Source organism: Fulmarus glacialis, unplaced genomic scaffold (assembly GCF_000690835.1).
Source record: "Fulmarus glacialis isolate BGI_N327 unplaced genomic scaffold, ASM69083v1 scaffold35663, whole genome shotgun sequence".
NCBI lineage: Eukaryota > Metazoa > Chordata > Aves > Procellariiformes > Procellariidae > Fulmarus > Fulmarus glacialis.
Window position 1 is genome coordinate 1 of NW_009205625.1, and position 12,475 is coordinate 12,475.

Here is a 12,475-nt window from a genome sequence, read left to right on the forward strand (position 1 = left end):
CCCCGGGCGCTGTGTGCTCCCAGCCCCTGCAGCGGTCCTGCCGCCCTCCCGCTGCCGTACCCCGCCAGAAGGGGGAAGATAGGCGCCCGCTGGCCGTGTTGTCTTCACTCGGTATAATAAAGGATTGTCATTAGGTTTGCGTGTGGCATATGCCATTACCCCCACCGTAAAACTAAAATTAGCAAAATGTCAGGAATGGAAAGATTGATTCGCCCAAGATGCAATTATCATTTAAAAAGTGCTTGATTGAGGTGCTGATGTTCAGTGATTTATTCTGCATACCATATACATAATTAAAGTAGTGTAGTGGAGTAATTTATCAATCTAGTTTAGACTAGAGGGGCAAGGAAGGGAGCTGCTGCCGCTGCCGCTGCTCTATGTTTGTTTTATTAAAACGCTTTCGGGATCTGATCCCGCCCCCTTTTTGCAAGAGTGAAACTGATTATTTCTCCAGCTCGGGAGGAGAGAGTCATTCGTTTGGGATTGTGGGAGAGAGAGAGAAAGAGAGAGACGGAGAAGGAGAAGAAAAGGGAGGAAGAGGGAGCGAAGCAGAAAAGGACACCTCATCAGGCGTGCAGTTTGAATCCCTTCCTCGCCTCCCCCTTCCCCTCCGCGATGTTACAAAGGCTGTGAGCTGCTCGCCTTTTCCCATTCGCCTGCTGTCACTTCCTTCCTGGACGCTTTCAGGACGAGTCCGGTTACTTTTAATCCGACCAGCAGCTCAGCCACTTTCTCCTCCTCCACGCTGCAGACACGCACACGCGCGCACACACACACCCCAGGCATCTCCTGGCTGCTTATTGGATTGACTTTGAAGGTTGTGTGTGTGATTCAAGGAGGCTGCATGTTGAACCAGGTGGTGAATATTTAAGGCTGGAAGAAGTAAAGGGATTTTTTCTTTTTCCTGTGAAAGGAAAATATCTCAAGGACTAGCCTGATCGTCCAAACAGCTAAATGTTTATAATGTAAGTACATGTGAAATTCAGCATTGGAATGAAATATAGTGGGCATGGTACAAAAGCCCTATGTACATTTCCTATTGCGTGTGAAGAATGTATCAGTCACTGTATGTGGACTGGGATTGAGGTTGCTTGCAGACTCTTTAAGTGTATGATTGCACTGCCAATTGCTTAAAAGTAACTTTTTAGGCAAGTAACATAGTTAAATCACTGTCTGGTAAATTATTGCTGACTTGTCTCTATCAGTGTCTTCAGTGTTTAAACTTTGATGAACTTAGTTTACATCATCTGTGTGCTTGATATTGTGAAGTGTTTGAAGCTTATTTGATTTGAATAGTTCACCAAATGCTATGACCTTGTAGTGCTTGCACCCTGATTTATCAGGCTGAGGACACAATCCGGTTTGAGTGAAATGCTCTTAAACCTCATTGTATCATAGCCTCTTCAGTTCTGAAGTGTAGGTAATGCATGCTTGCAAGTGTTTAACTTCGTGCATCTTTCATTTGAATACTTAGGTTTGAGATGGAAAGACCCCTTGCATTGATGTGGGAATTTAAGTCACGGGCTGCAAACCTCTTTTGGAATAGTATGCTTTGGTATTTATACAGCACTTCAAGTAACCTTTACATTTTTTAACACAAGGGAGTAGAGCTAATCAGCCTCACAAAACTGGCTGGTTTAGTTGCAGTACAGTTACTTACAGGCTAAGATACAGTTTAGTGTAAATGAGAGACTTACAAGACTATTGGTGCATTATGTAACTGTAATACTTAGCGTTTCCCATAAAACTTAGTGTGACCTTCTGTCAGCCTGAAAAACAAAACAAGTGTAAAGACAAGCTAATAATTCCTTTTCTCAAAAAAAAAAAAAAAAAAGCAGCACAATGCAAAACAAAACTTAGTGAATCACTGTGGGAACCTAAGCATTGTCTTTTATAGAAGAGCTCCGTTTTCTGTATTGTAATAATAATTATTATTAGCAAATACCTGTATCGTGAAATTAAATACTGTAATCACACTTGAAACTAAAGATTTAAGAGAATTAAGCAGAGAAATCCACTTTGCCAGTATTTCACTGGTGATCAGAAAAGAATTGTCTTGACACAAAATGCATTTTCCTAGCACTTATCTGACGATCATAATGGCAAATGTCCTAGTTTCATATCTTTACTTTAAAAGAACCTCAAGATGGATGATAAACCAATTATATTAGATGCAAATGTGACTAGACTTCTTTTATTGGCACTTTCCTGGGTATTGTGGTTGAAGAGTAAAGATGTTTATATGGAGTATAATAACTCTAATCCCTAGAGGCTTGGCAGGGCATGGAAATATAACCACCTGTGAACCAGTTCTAACCTCTGTATTACATACATACTGATTTCCAGTTCAAACGCTCAGGCAAATGGCCACTTCGGGGATTTCTTATTTTGTGAATTATTTTCGTTACATGATTTTAGGTACCTAACATGAAGTCAAAAAACCCGCAAGACTTTCTTCCTTTATCAGATTTATTAAAATACCTGTTATATTATTCTTTCTGTATTAATGAATACATAATTCATATCGAGTCTAATAGTGAAGTCTCTGATCACACTTAAGTCCCTTTGGAAGTAATGGAAAAATTCTTTGAAGAAGAACTTAAGGGAATGGCCCTTAATTCAGTGTGTCCATGTTCCTTGTAGTACACATCCTTTTGTTTTAAAAACTTGCTGTTGATACATATTTGTACTAATATGCCCTACATAGGGGATATGAGAAGATAGTTCTGGGATCTGAACATGAAAATCTTCTTTCATGCAAACAGTACTTACACAACTAGTCCCACTGACAATGCTGAGACTACTTGTGTGAAAATGAACAAATCACAGGAAAAACAATTTACAGGATTAGGCGCCTAGGAGACCTAAACCCCTTGCCTGTCCCATAGCTCTCTTAGGACAGAGATGTAAAGAATGTCACTTTCGACGTCCTATAAATGAATGCAGGAATCAGTTATGTCTGTATCCTCTTAAGATTACTTGACCAAGAAAAAAGGAAACTTAGGCTTAAGAGCCTTACAGAAATTGGTCCTAAATGATGACTAGCATGTGAGATTAAGTCTTTTATAGTTACGTTCCTGAGCTGCTAGTTTTGGAGCGTCATAAGAAAATTCATACAGATATTTTCTTACTGTGAATTTTCTTTCAATATAGGATCAGAAAATGTTTCTTCTTTTTTTATAAACACTCTTAATTTCTATACCTGCAATATGTATATTAAAAGACAGAGATATGCCTCTCTTAAGTGGTTCTGGTTTTTAAAATATTTAAAATATTATAGACAAAGAGAAATGAAGCTTTCTAAAGCTTTTTCCAAAAGTTTACCTCTGAAAGATTTTGATAGCCCACTGTTTAGTAGGTAAATACAACTACATAGAAACTTAGGAACCAAGCAGGAGTTGTGAATAGAGTACTTTTGCCAACTTCATTTCTTTTAATTTTACTTTTCTCTGTAACAGGTTAATTCATTCTTCACCAGAATAGTTCAGTTCATCTTCAGAGACAGCTAAGGATATTTCTACATCTCATTGAGCAAGAAGTCATTAACTGCTATTAGGTGTTTGAAAGAATAAGCATTTGGTTTTTGATACGTAGATTCCACTTTTACCTGTTGGACATCATTATTCTAAATTAGATGATAATTTATCCAAAAATCAAGTAAGGTGTAGCGGTATTCTTTTGAAAACACTGATTATGAAGACGAACATAAATAAGGTGCTATATAATTTCAAAGAGTTTATAGTCTCTTCTTCAGAATTTTGAAGAATGACCAAAGCAGTTATATTTGTGATGTATTTTAAGATTTTTAAATTTTGCTATATGATATCAGCAGAGAGATTTTGCTACATCCTCATTTAGGCTCTATAGTGACTTAGGTATAAAATACAAAAAAAATTACATATGTAATTCTGAACAGCTAGAAAACTTCAAGCTTAAGAGTAGGGTTAGTATTCTGGTATTTGAAAAGGATGAAAATACAGTTTTGCATCTTATTTCAGAAACAAAATGGGCTTAGAAGAACTCTGGTCAGCAAACACAACTGATGGTGCAAGTGAAAAAATGAAAAATTTAGGGGTTTTGTTTTCTATTTTTAAAAGGAATTATTTGGGTCTTCTGACCAGCTCTGAGGTAATTTTCTCAGAACTGATGGTCAATGTTGCATGTGGACAGGTGATTAAAAGCTAGTGTCTTCAGTCCTCCACTTTAATCTCACTGTCTCATTGACTGCAGTGCAGTAGAGCTTGTCTATTCACTGGGATCTGTCATCTTTAGGAAATCAGACCAGCTTATAGAGGCGATTCACAAAACCAACAGTGACAACAAAGTCTTATGTGCCTTACAAAAGAAGGATTAGGCAGTTCACATGTCATTTTGATTGGGCAGAGATAAAAGCTGATTGCTGCAGCATGGCAAGGCACACTTCAATTTCTGTTGATTATTTTATAAGTCAACTATAACTCTGTTGCTTAGTCATTGTGAAATGCAATTTGAAGGAAGGAAAACTCAATTTTGACATTACTGGTTTCGTATGACTTTATAGTAAAAGGTAGAGCTACTTGTAGCATTGTTATACAAATTTTTAAAACACTCTTTACTTCACCGCTTTTGGGAAATGTATTTAAAATATAGTAGATGATTGTCCTGGGATTTTTTGAAAACATTTTTGCCTAGGTGGTATCCTGTAATAGCAATGCAAAGTTCTTAGAAGTGCCTAGGACTATACTAAATTCACTGCACTTACCCTATTAAGAGCTTATGTGCAGAGGAGAGTGCATAAAACATGTCAGGGCTTTGCAGATTTCTCAAAAAGTATAATATCGAGGAACAAATAAGTCATCTTAGTTTACCTCTGTTCTGTTATTTGTAAAAATGTAATATGATGTAAAACTATACTTTGTGTTGCATATGTGAACATAGTAGTCTGGTTTGAAAATAGGAAATTAAATGTTGTCCCTATGTTACTAAATACGTCATTTATCAGTAAGAATAGAGCGTTTCGGCTACTGCATAATTTAGTTATAACGTACAGCCTTTAACATTTGGAAGTATGAAACTTCCAAGCTGATAACTTCTATGCTAATTTCTTACCATTTTTCAAAAGAACTCCTCTTTTTTTTTTACCCAACTGATGCCTCCTAGTGTTTCACATAATAAAACACTAATGAGTCAACCATAAATGTAAACATTGTTTTTTTCATTGTCTTCATCTTATGTGATACATAAAATTAATATTTATGTATTTAATTTTGTGTGTTATTATAATCAGACAGGAAACTCCTGTAAATTCAGATGTTTCATCTTAATGGACACTGAAAGCTCATTTTGATTTTCTCTCATTCTAGCTTTGCCTAGCTGTATTTTGAAAAGTTTGTTATATGTAAAGTACATTTTCTTTTTCTCCTTTTGTTTCGTATGTGCATTACACTAACTTCTCAACAATGTATTATGAGGCTCAAATGGGAATTTTAAAGATTTTGGTAGGATAATGTTTCGAAAAGTAAGCCCTTGGAAATAGGCAATAAATGCAGTGATAGAAATGTTTGAAATATTCTGAAGTACCTCACGGCCAAATAAGATGAAAAAGAACTAGCCTGAGACATGCTCGCTCAAAACAGTCCTTAAAAAATAGTTAAGTTACTACATTTTGTAATTGTTCCTGGTTATTTTACTGCTGTATAAGCACGAAAACTGTATTAGGACAGTCTTAAAATGTGAAAACGTGCACCTTACACTTTTGATTGTAGATGTGGATGATCGGTACTTTTGAAAAGCAATTAATGTGCGTAAAATATTGAAACACAGCTTGGAATGGTAAAGGCTGAAATATAGTGTCCTTTCCTTAGAAGTTCATCTGGCCATATAACTCACAAATACCTGAAAAAACATTCAGTTATATTAGATTTATATCATACAACAGTAGAATATTTTTATGATGGGAGGGTGTGATTTTCAAAAAGTTACCTAGCATCAGTGTGACAAAATACAACTTACAGGCCCTAGCTGTATATTTGAACTGTCAGGTACGGTCTTATAGTGATAAAGAAGCAGCCAAGGCTGAGTGCACTTTTGCACATTTTAATGTCACACATTTTTATGTAAAGTATGAGATCGATTTAATGATGACATTGGAAATATAGCGTGTTATTCTAAGACTTTCAAGAAAAGTGGAATTCCTAGGCATTTGTTCTACTAAGGAAGTTTTAAAGAGAGATAAAATGATTTTGCAATTAAAAAATCATAATTTTACCAGTTAATATGGGTAATAAAAATTTGTGTCTTCTCCTCAATGCACATACGGTAAATTTAGGTGCCTGCTTACAGATAAAATAATTGTTTTCCACTGAATACAGAGCGTTAAATCTATACATACAGATCTCAGTCATGGGAATTAGTGTTTGGTTTTAGAATATATAAGAAATGCAGCTTTTAGGATTGTGTTCTGCCATCAACCCTATTAGTAGCACATTTTTCTCCCATAAGTTTTAAACTGCAAAGACACCTTTCTGAGATCTGCTATTTATTTAAGCCAGTAAACATGGGGTAGTATCCTAACCTTTAAACTTATTTGCATCTTGAAAGTATTTCAAAGTATGCAAATGGCATAACTAATGCAATTGGTGTTATTCAGTCAGAAAGGCTAACATGCAAAAGTGATAGAATTTTCTCATATAGTTACATTGCTTCTTTCCTTGCAAAGAGAAAGTAAATTTGCAAGAGAAGTAGAGGGAAGCATAGAGAAAAAGATTTTTTAAGGCAGTTCAAGTGTAGGACTATTGGTCTGACATACGGCTAAACAGGACTCCACTAAGCGTTTTTTCCTTTTTTTTTCTTTTTTTTCTTTTTTTTTTCCCTTTCAACAACTACATACATTTAGATTGCAGGAATATGTCCTAGGAAATTCTAGAATTACATTATCTGACTTACTTAGAAACAGGTCTGGGTAAATTATTTGAGAATTATTTGTTTTAAAATTGTATGGAATAAACTCTTGTGCAAGATGGATTCAGTAATCACACCAGTGAGGTCTGTAGCCTGGGCTCCTTTTGCAATTCCCTGAACAGGTGACTTAGCAGTCACCTGCTTCAGCAGGGTAGATGTACTTATCTCTGCCTTCTGCCACCTTCCCTGGCACTGGAGGGCTGCAAGAGTTCGAGCGAAGAGAGCTTCAGAGATCCTGGCCAGAGATACAGCAGGTCCTGGAAAGTCAGTATCTACTGCCTTCATTCAAGGTAACCACAAAGCAGCCCACAGATTAGGGACAGAATTGAACAGATGGCGTAGACCTCCTCTGCCTCCATTTCCCAGGTTATAAAGCACTGCTGATATGAAAGTTAGAACCCAATCTAGCAGTCTTCTCTGACTTTTATTTCTTCAACTGTATAATTGATTAAGTGAAGTTTATCGTGAAAATTATTATTAACCAAATGCCACTGCAGGAATTCACCTTAGGCATTACCGTCTCTTATCTCTCATCCTGTAATCACAAGATGTACAGTTAAGTAAACTGAATTAGAAATAACATTATTTATGTTTGCTTTTATAGATACAGGATGCATGCCATTTGTGGAACCCACGCTCAGTTAAATTTCACTGTTTACTTTTAAGTAGTCAATCAATAGCTGTTAGCAAACTATGTACAAAGGACAAGGAGGGAGGATTGTGAAATTGTTTATAAAACACATCTGCAAAAGTAAACATAATGCAGAACATTGTCCACCTGAAATGTTACTTTTAGTAATGTAAATAACAAGTAACATAGTAGCATGTGCTATTTATTTGATTTCTAATAAGTTCTTCCACCTTCTGACAAATATATTGTGATATGAAATTGTATTTAAAATAATGGTGCACTATTTTAAACCAAATAATTTAGTTATTGTCAGATCATTACAGAAATTAAAATGTTCCGGAACGTACACCCCGGTGGAAGAAGCTAGACTACAGCACATTTAATTTAAAAATTCCATATGGACTTCTCAGTGGAGATTGTTTTAAATTATTTCATTGCAGTTGGGCGGAAAAGGTGTCCCTAAAGATGGGGGGGGTTGTAGAGAAACGACAGGACACTGTGGTTCCGTGGTTCTGTGGTTCTGTGACCGTCCCATAGCACTGGACCATGCGTCCCCTTCAGCCTGGCATTTTAGCTTCAGACCTGTGCTGCCGGGAGCTCCCCTATGGTTGCCGTAACCCTTGGGAATGCCTGGGCAGTTTGTAGAGAAAGTTAGCACAGTTTGAGGATATTCTGTGAAACCAGCAGGAGACAGTATGTTCTCTACACTTATCCTCAGGCCTGCTTTATCTCTGTCCATCTGTGTCCTGAATGTTGCTTCTGCCTATACTGAATATGAGAAGTGGGAGAAACAGCAAAAAAGGAGGGAGGCTTTTTGGAAGGTTAGGAAGAATGTGGCTACGGACTATTCGGTGAGATGGTATGCAAATGGAGGAGAGTGGACAATGCATGGTAGTCGAACTTAAAACCTTAATCTTGCAGAGTTTTTTCAAACAAATTTCCTACTGAAGTGTATAGAATTTGGTTTGCCATGAATAAGCTGTAATCGTTGCAGACGTAGGGCAACGGTCTTAACAAAATAATAATGATTGTTTAAATGTGTTCTATACCTATAAGGAACTGATCTTTGATGAGAACCTGATTTACCTACAGAATCTTGGAGAAGTGACCGGTTTTTCCTTTATCTTGCTCATGTGTATAAGATGCAGACAAGGAATTCATATAGCAGCAGAATGAGGAAAAATCCAACTTATTACCCCACTGCAATATATGAAATAAGTGTGAAACTGCACACTGACCAAACTTATACTTGACATATTTTTTTATGTCAGAATACTGAGCCAGGGAATACATCCTTGCAGTGGCATACAAAATGTACAACTTTATCCAAAACACACATACATAAATTTTAGAGATCAGAAATATGAGCATAAATGTTAGTAAGAGCATATGGACTGGTAGGCTCATTTAAAACTAAATAGGATGAAGCAGAATTTCATTAATGTTCTTGGGAGCACACAATGAAAAAAATATAACCCAGGCTTGTTGGATGACTAGTACTCTTATTTATGTGACGTGTTGTTAACAATTTAGGATATAATTTAAAATCACATTTTAAAATGTGTATTAACTGGAAAATAATATTCCAGTTTTTTTCTTAAAAAGAAACATGATGGAATGATTGGCAAGCTACCTAATTAAAACAGAACTGCCCGTAATTACACGTACAGAAATGGAGAATGCCTACCTGTATCCCTGCTAGGTAGAAATCTGGATGTCTTCACTGGGATAACAATAGCATCTGGCATTTCCGTTTTATTGTTCATGCTGCAATAAAAAACATTATGTATAGGACAGATACAGAAGAATATTCTTCTACATTTCCTATAATAATCTTGTCATACAAGTTGAAAATTGGACTAGCATTTTTGTGGTTTTTCCAACATTTGATATTGACAAAGCAAAATGAGAATCTATCTTCAGTACAAGTTCCAGAACTTAAATCCCCATCCAGAACATTACATTTAGTTCAGTTATGCTTCCAGTAGATATTATCACAAGCTCAGTATTGCATTCTGTGGTGATCAGCAGAATAGTCATCTTGAAGGCATCCTTACTGAGTGCTACCTTTTCTGGAATTTCATGTTTTTAAAAAAATGTATCGGGGTAAAATACGGTGGTGATAGGCATAATGGAAACCCTTAAGACAGATACAAAGAAAACAATAGAAGAAGTGGTATTTTTGCATGGCGTTTTAATGCTGTTAGGATTTTTTTCCCTTCTCCTATTCCTGTAGAAAAATACGTAATTGAGAGCACCGTTATTTCTCAATGGAGGCAGTGTGTGTTCTTTATTTAACTTTTCTTTTTTTTTCTCACTTAATAACAATATGAAGCAATATCTGATGCAGCAAAGAGGCATGACAGAAAAGAAAGATATTCTGGTCTGTTTTGAAGAGCAGTACTTGTCATGTATCTGGACAAGTGGTGGTTTTCTGGTGCTGCCTTCTGTTACAAGTCGCTAAATGTCGTCTGTAAACCAGTAGCACTATGTTCTACCACATTTTTCTGTATAAGATTAAAGGCAAACCTGTTGTGAGACCATCACTATTTTGACTACCCCAAACAGGACATGGAATAGCACTTCTACAGATTTCTGATAAAAAGTAATTTTGAGGATGGTCAGGAAGAAAGTACTTGTTCTCTCCTTTCGCTCTACTGTTTTCCAGATGTGATCGGAAGGAAGAAGCTGTTCCACTAATGGATCAGAAGATTGCTCTGTGATTTAAGCATAATCCTAAAAATAGAGCTTCCATATTTGATAGATATAAGTTCAAAATACAAGGCCTCTTTAAAATCACAAGGAATCTATAGACATACAGTTTTGTGAGATTCTGCTGCTGATACTTGCGAAAAAAAGAATCATCAGCATTCTATTTTCATATGTTGGTCTAAATGCTAATCTTAAATGCAGAACAGTTAAATAAATACCCACTATTGTGTCTGTTCACAGAGCACGTTTTGAATATATCATGATCTAAACCAGATATCTAGGATTAAAATACAGGTTTTCTATTGAAAAAGTTAACATACAGCACATTCAGTTCTAAAGTGTGCTCCAAATTTTAAAAAAGTTTATTTTATATAATAATCTCCAGCACCACATGCAACCCATCGGTGACGATTTCCAAGAAGACCAGAGAGCAGAATCCTTCAATATGAATTCCAAAACTTAAAAATAATGGGGGAATTTTTAAAATGTATATCTCTAACACACAATTCACTAATCATCATCTGTAAAAAGATAGATTAACTTTATTTGAGGCAATAGGTGCAAGGTAAAAAAGTCTGCAAATGAAGTGCAGAAGCAGCACAACAGTCTGATGCATACAATATAAAAAAGGGACTCAGAATCCCTAAAAAATGTAATTTTAAAAGCAGCTGCAAACTTTCTTTGTGCAAGTCTGTCATGCAACGTTGCAGCTCTCCAAGGGCAAAACACAGATGAAAGTTGGCAACTTTACTGAGATGCTGTAAAAGCTAAAATCTATTCAACATACCAGGATGTATCCACATAATTAGAAAGGACTTAGGGGAGCACGAAAAAGGGAAATTTAGGTTTTATTTTGCTGTGTCCTGTTGTCTACTGGAATCCACATCCCCAGATTAAGTCTATAAATTCTATATAAGAAATTGTTTAACTTTTATAGCAGAAATTCAGGATTTGAGAAACCTGATTTGAAATACTTCCTACCCTTAATTTAGACCAATTCACAAAAAAGACAATAATCTCTTTCTAGAAAGGTCCTTAATCAGTTGGCTATAGAATATTCTGGGAGAAAGCTACTCTCAGTTTCCAAATGTGAGGCCATCCCATTTTTGTATAGATAATTAAATATTCATCAAATGAAGGGCTGTAATTGAGTCATGTTTCACTGGAATGCCATAGTTCCTTAGCTTTTGAGTTGGTCTCTTGTGCTCTTTTATCTCTCTTACTCAAAAATACAAGCCTTTCTGTGTTTCTAGGCTGTAATATAGCTTAAAACTAGTTTAAACAACCAGTTCCATGCCATCTTTCCTACTGCATTGTCTGAAAAGTTTTATTTTACTTTGTAAAATACAGTGTATAAGAAGAAAGTGCCTTTTGTTCTATCTTTATATTTACAAGTGTATTCATCTAAATATGTGAAACTAGATCTTTTATAAATACCTCTGTGTCAGTCTTTAGTAATTTTTAGTGGCCTCATTCTTTCATTTGAGTTTGTTTTTTGAACTGAGACATACCATGCCTAGCAAAGCTCTGAAATCTAGGATAGGATTTAGAAACACGAAGAGGTGTTTGAATACGAGGACAAGCAACATGCTGTAAATGACTAATGGATTGATTATAGGTTGGCTGAGACAGGAAGTACAGCTTCAGGGTGCGATAAATTGCTCAGGCTACCTAAGAGTGTTTAATAAACCTTTATGAGAACAAATAGTTCAAAAATAGCCATTATATGCATGTTCTCAGTCATCTTCAGCAGAGCTTGGGTGGTCCTTTAGGAAAGACCTTGTGGCCTAGCACACATGCCTCTTCAGCCAGTTTCTTGCACAGTTAATATGCCTGTTGAATATGTGGGTGTGAATCCAAACCTGACTTCCTGACCACATTATTATGCTTGAATTAATGAAGAAGAAGAACAACCCTGGTTAAAAAGTTGTGCCGATATTCAGTCTTGACTAGTATTTATTCAAGAGCTTGAAACAGCTTATAAGTTGTAAAAATGTGCTTTTTTCTTTTCTTTCAACTGTAATTGGGAAATTCTGATTTCACAAATACAAAGAGAACTTACATCCACAGATATTAATATGTTTATTTAACAGTATTTCAGATGTAACTGAATATATGAAACTATGTCCTTTGCTCGTGTATTCCAGCATAACTCCACTGACTTGATGACCTACTAAAAAATGCTTTATATAC

At 36.0% G+C, this 12,475-nt stretch overlaps 1 protein-coding gene across 1 annotated transcript in view; it reads left to right on the forward strand.

The window, feature by feature from the left end:
- Nucleotides 1–489: 489 nt before the first annotated feature.
- LOC104075079 (myocyte-specific enhancer factor 2C-like) overlaps nt 490–12,475 on the forward strand; it is a gene marked incomplete at its 3' end in the record, with an annotated part of 60,411 nt that continues 48,425 nt past the window's right edge. Inside the window, exon 1 of the mRNA XM_009575448.1 lies at nt 490–965. The remainder of the gene's footprint in view (nt 966–12,475) is intronic.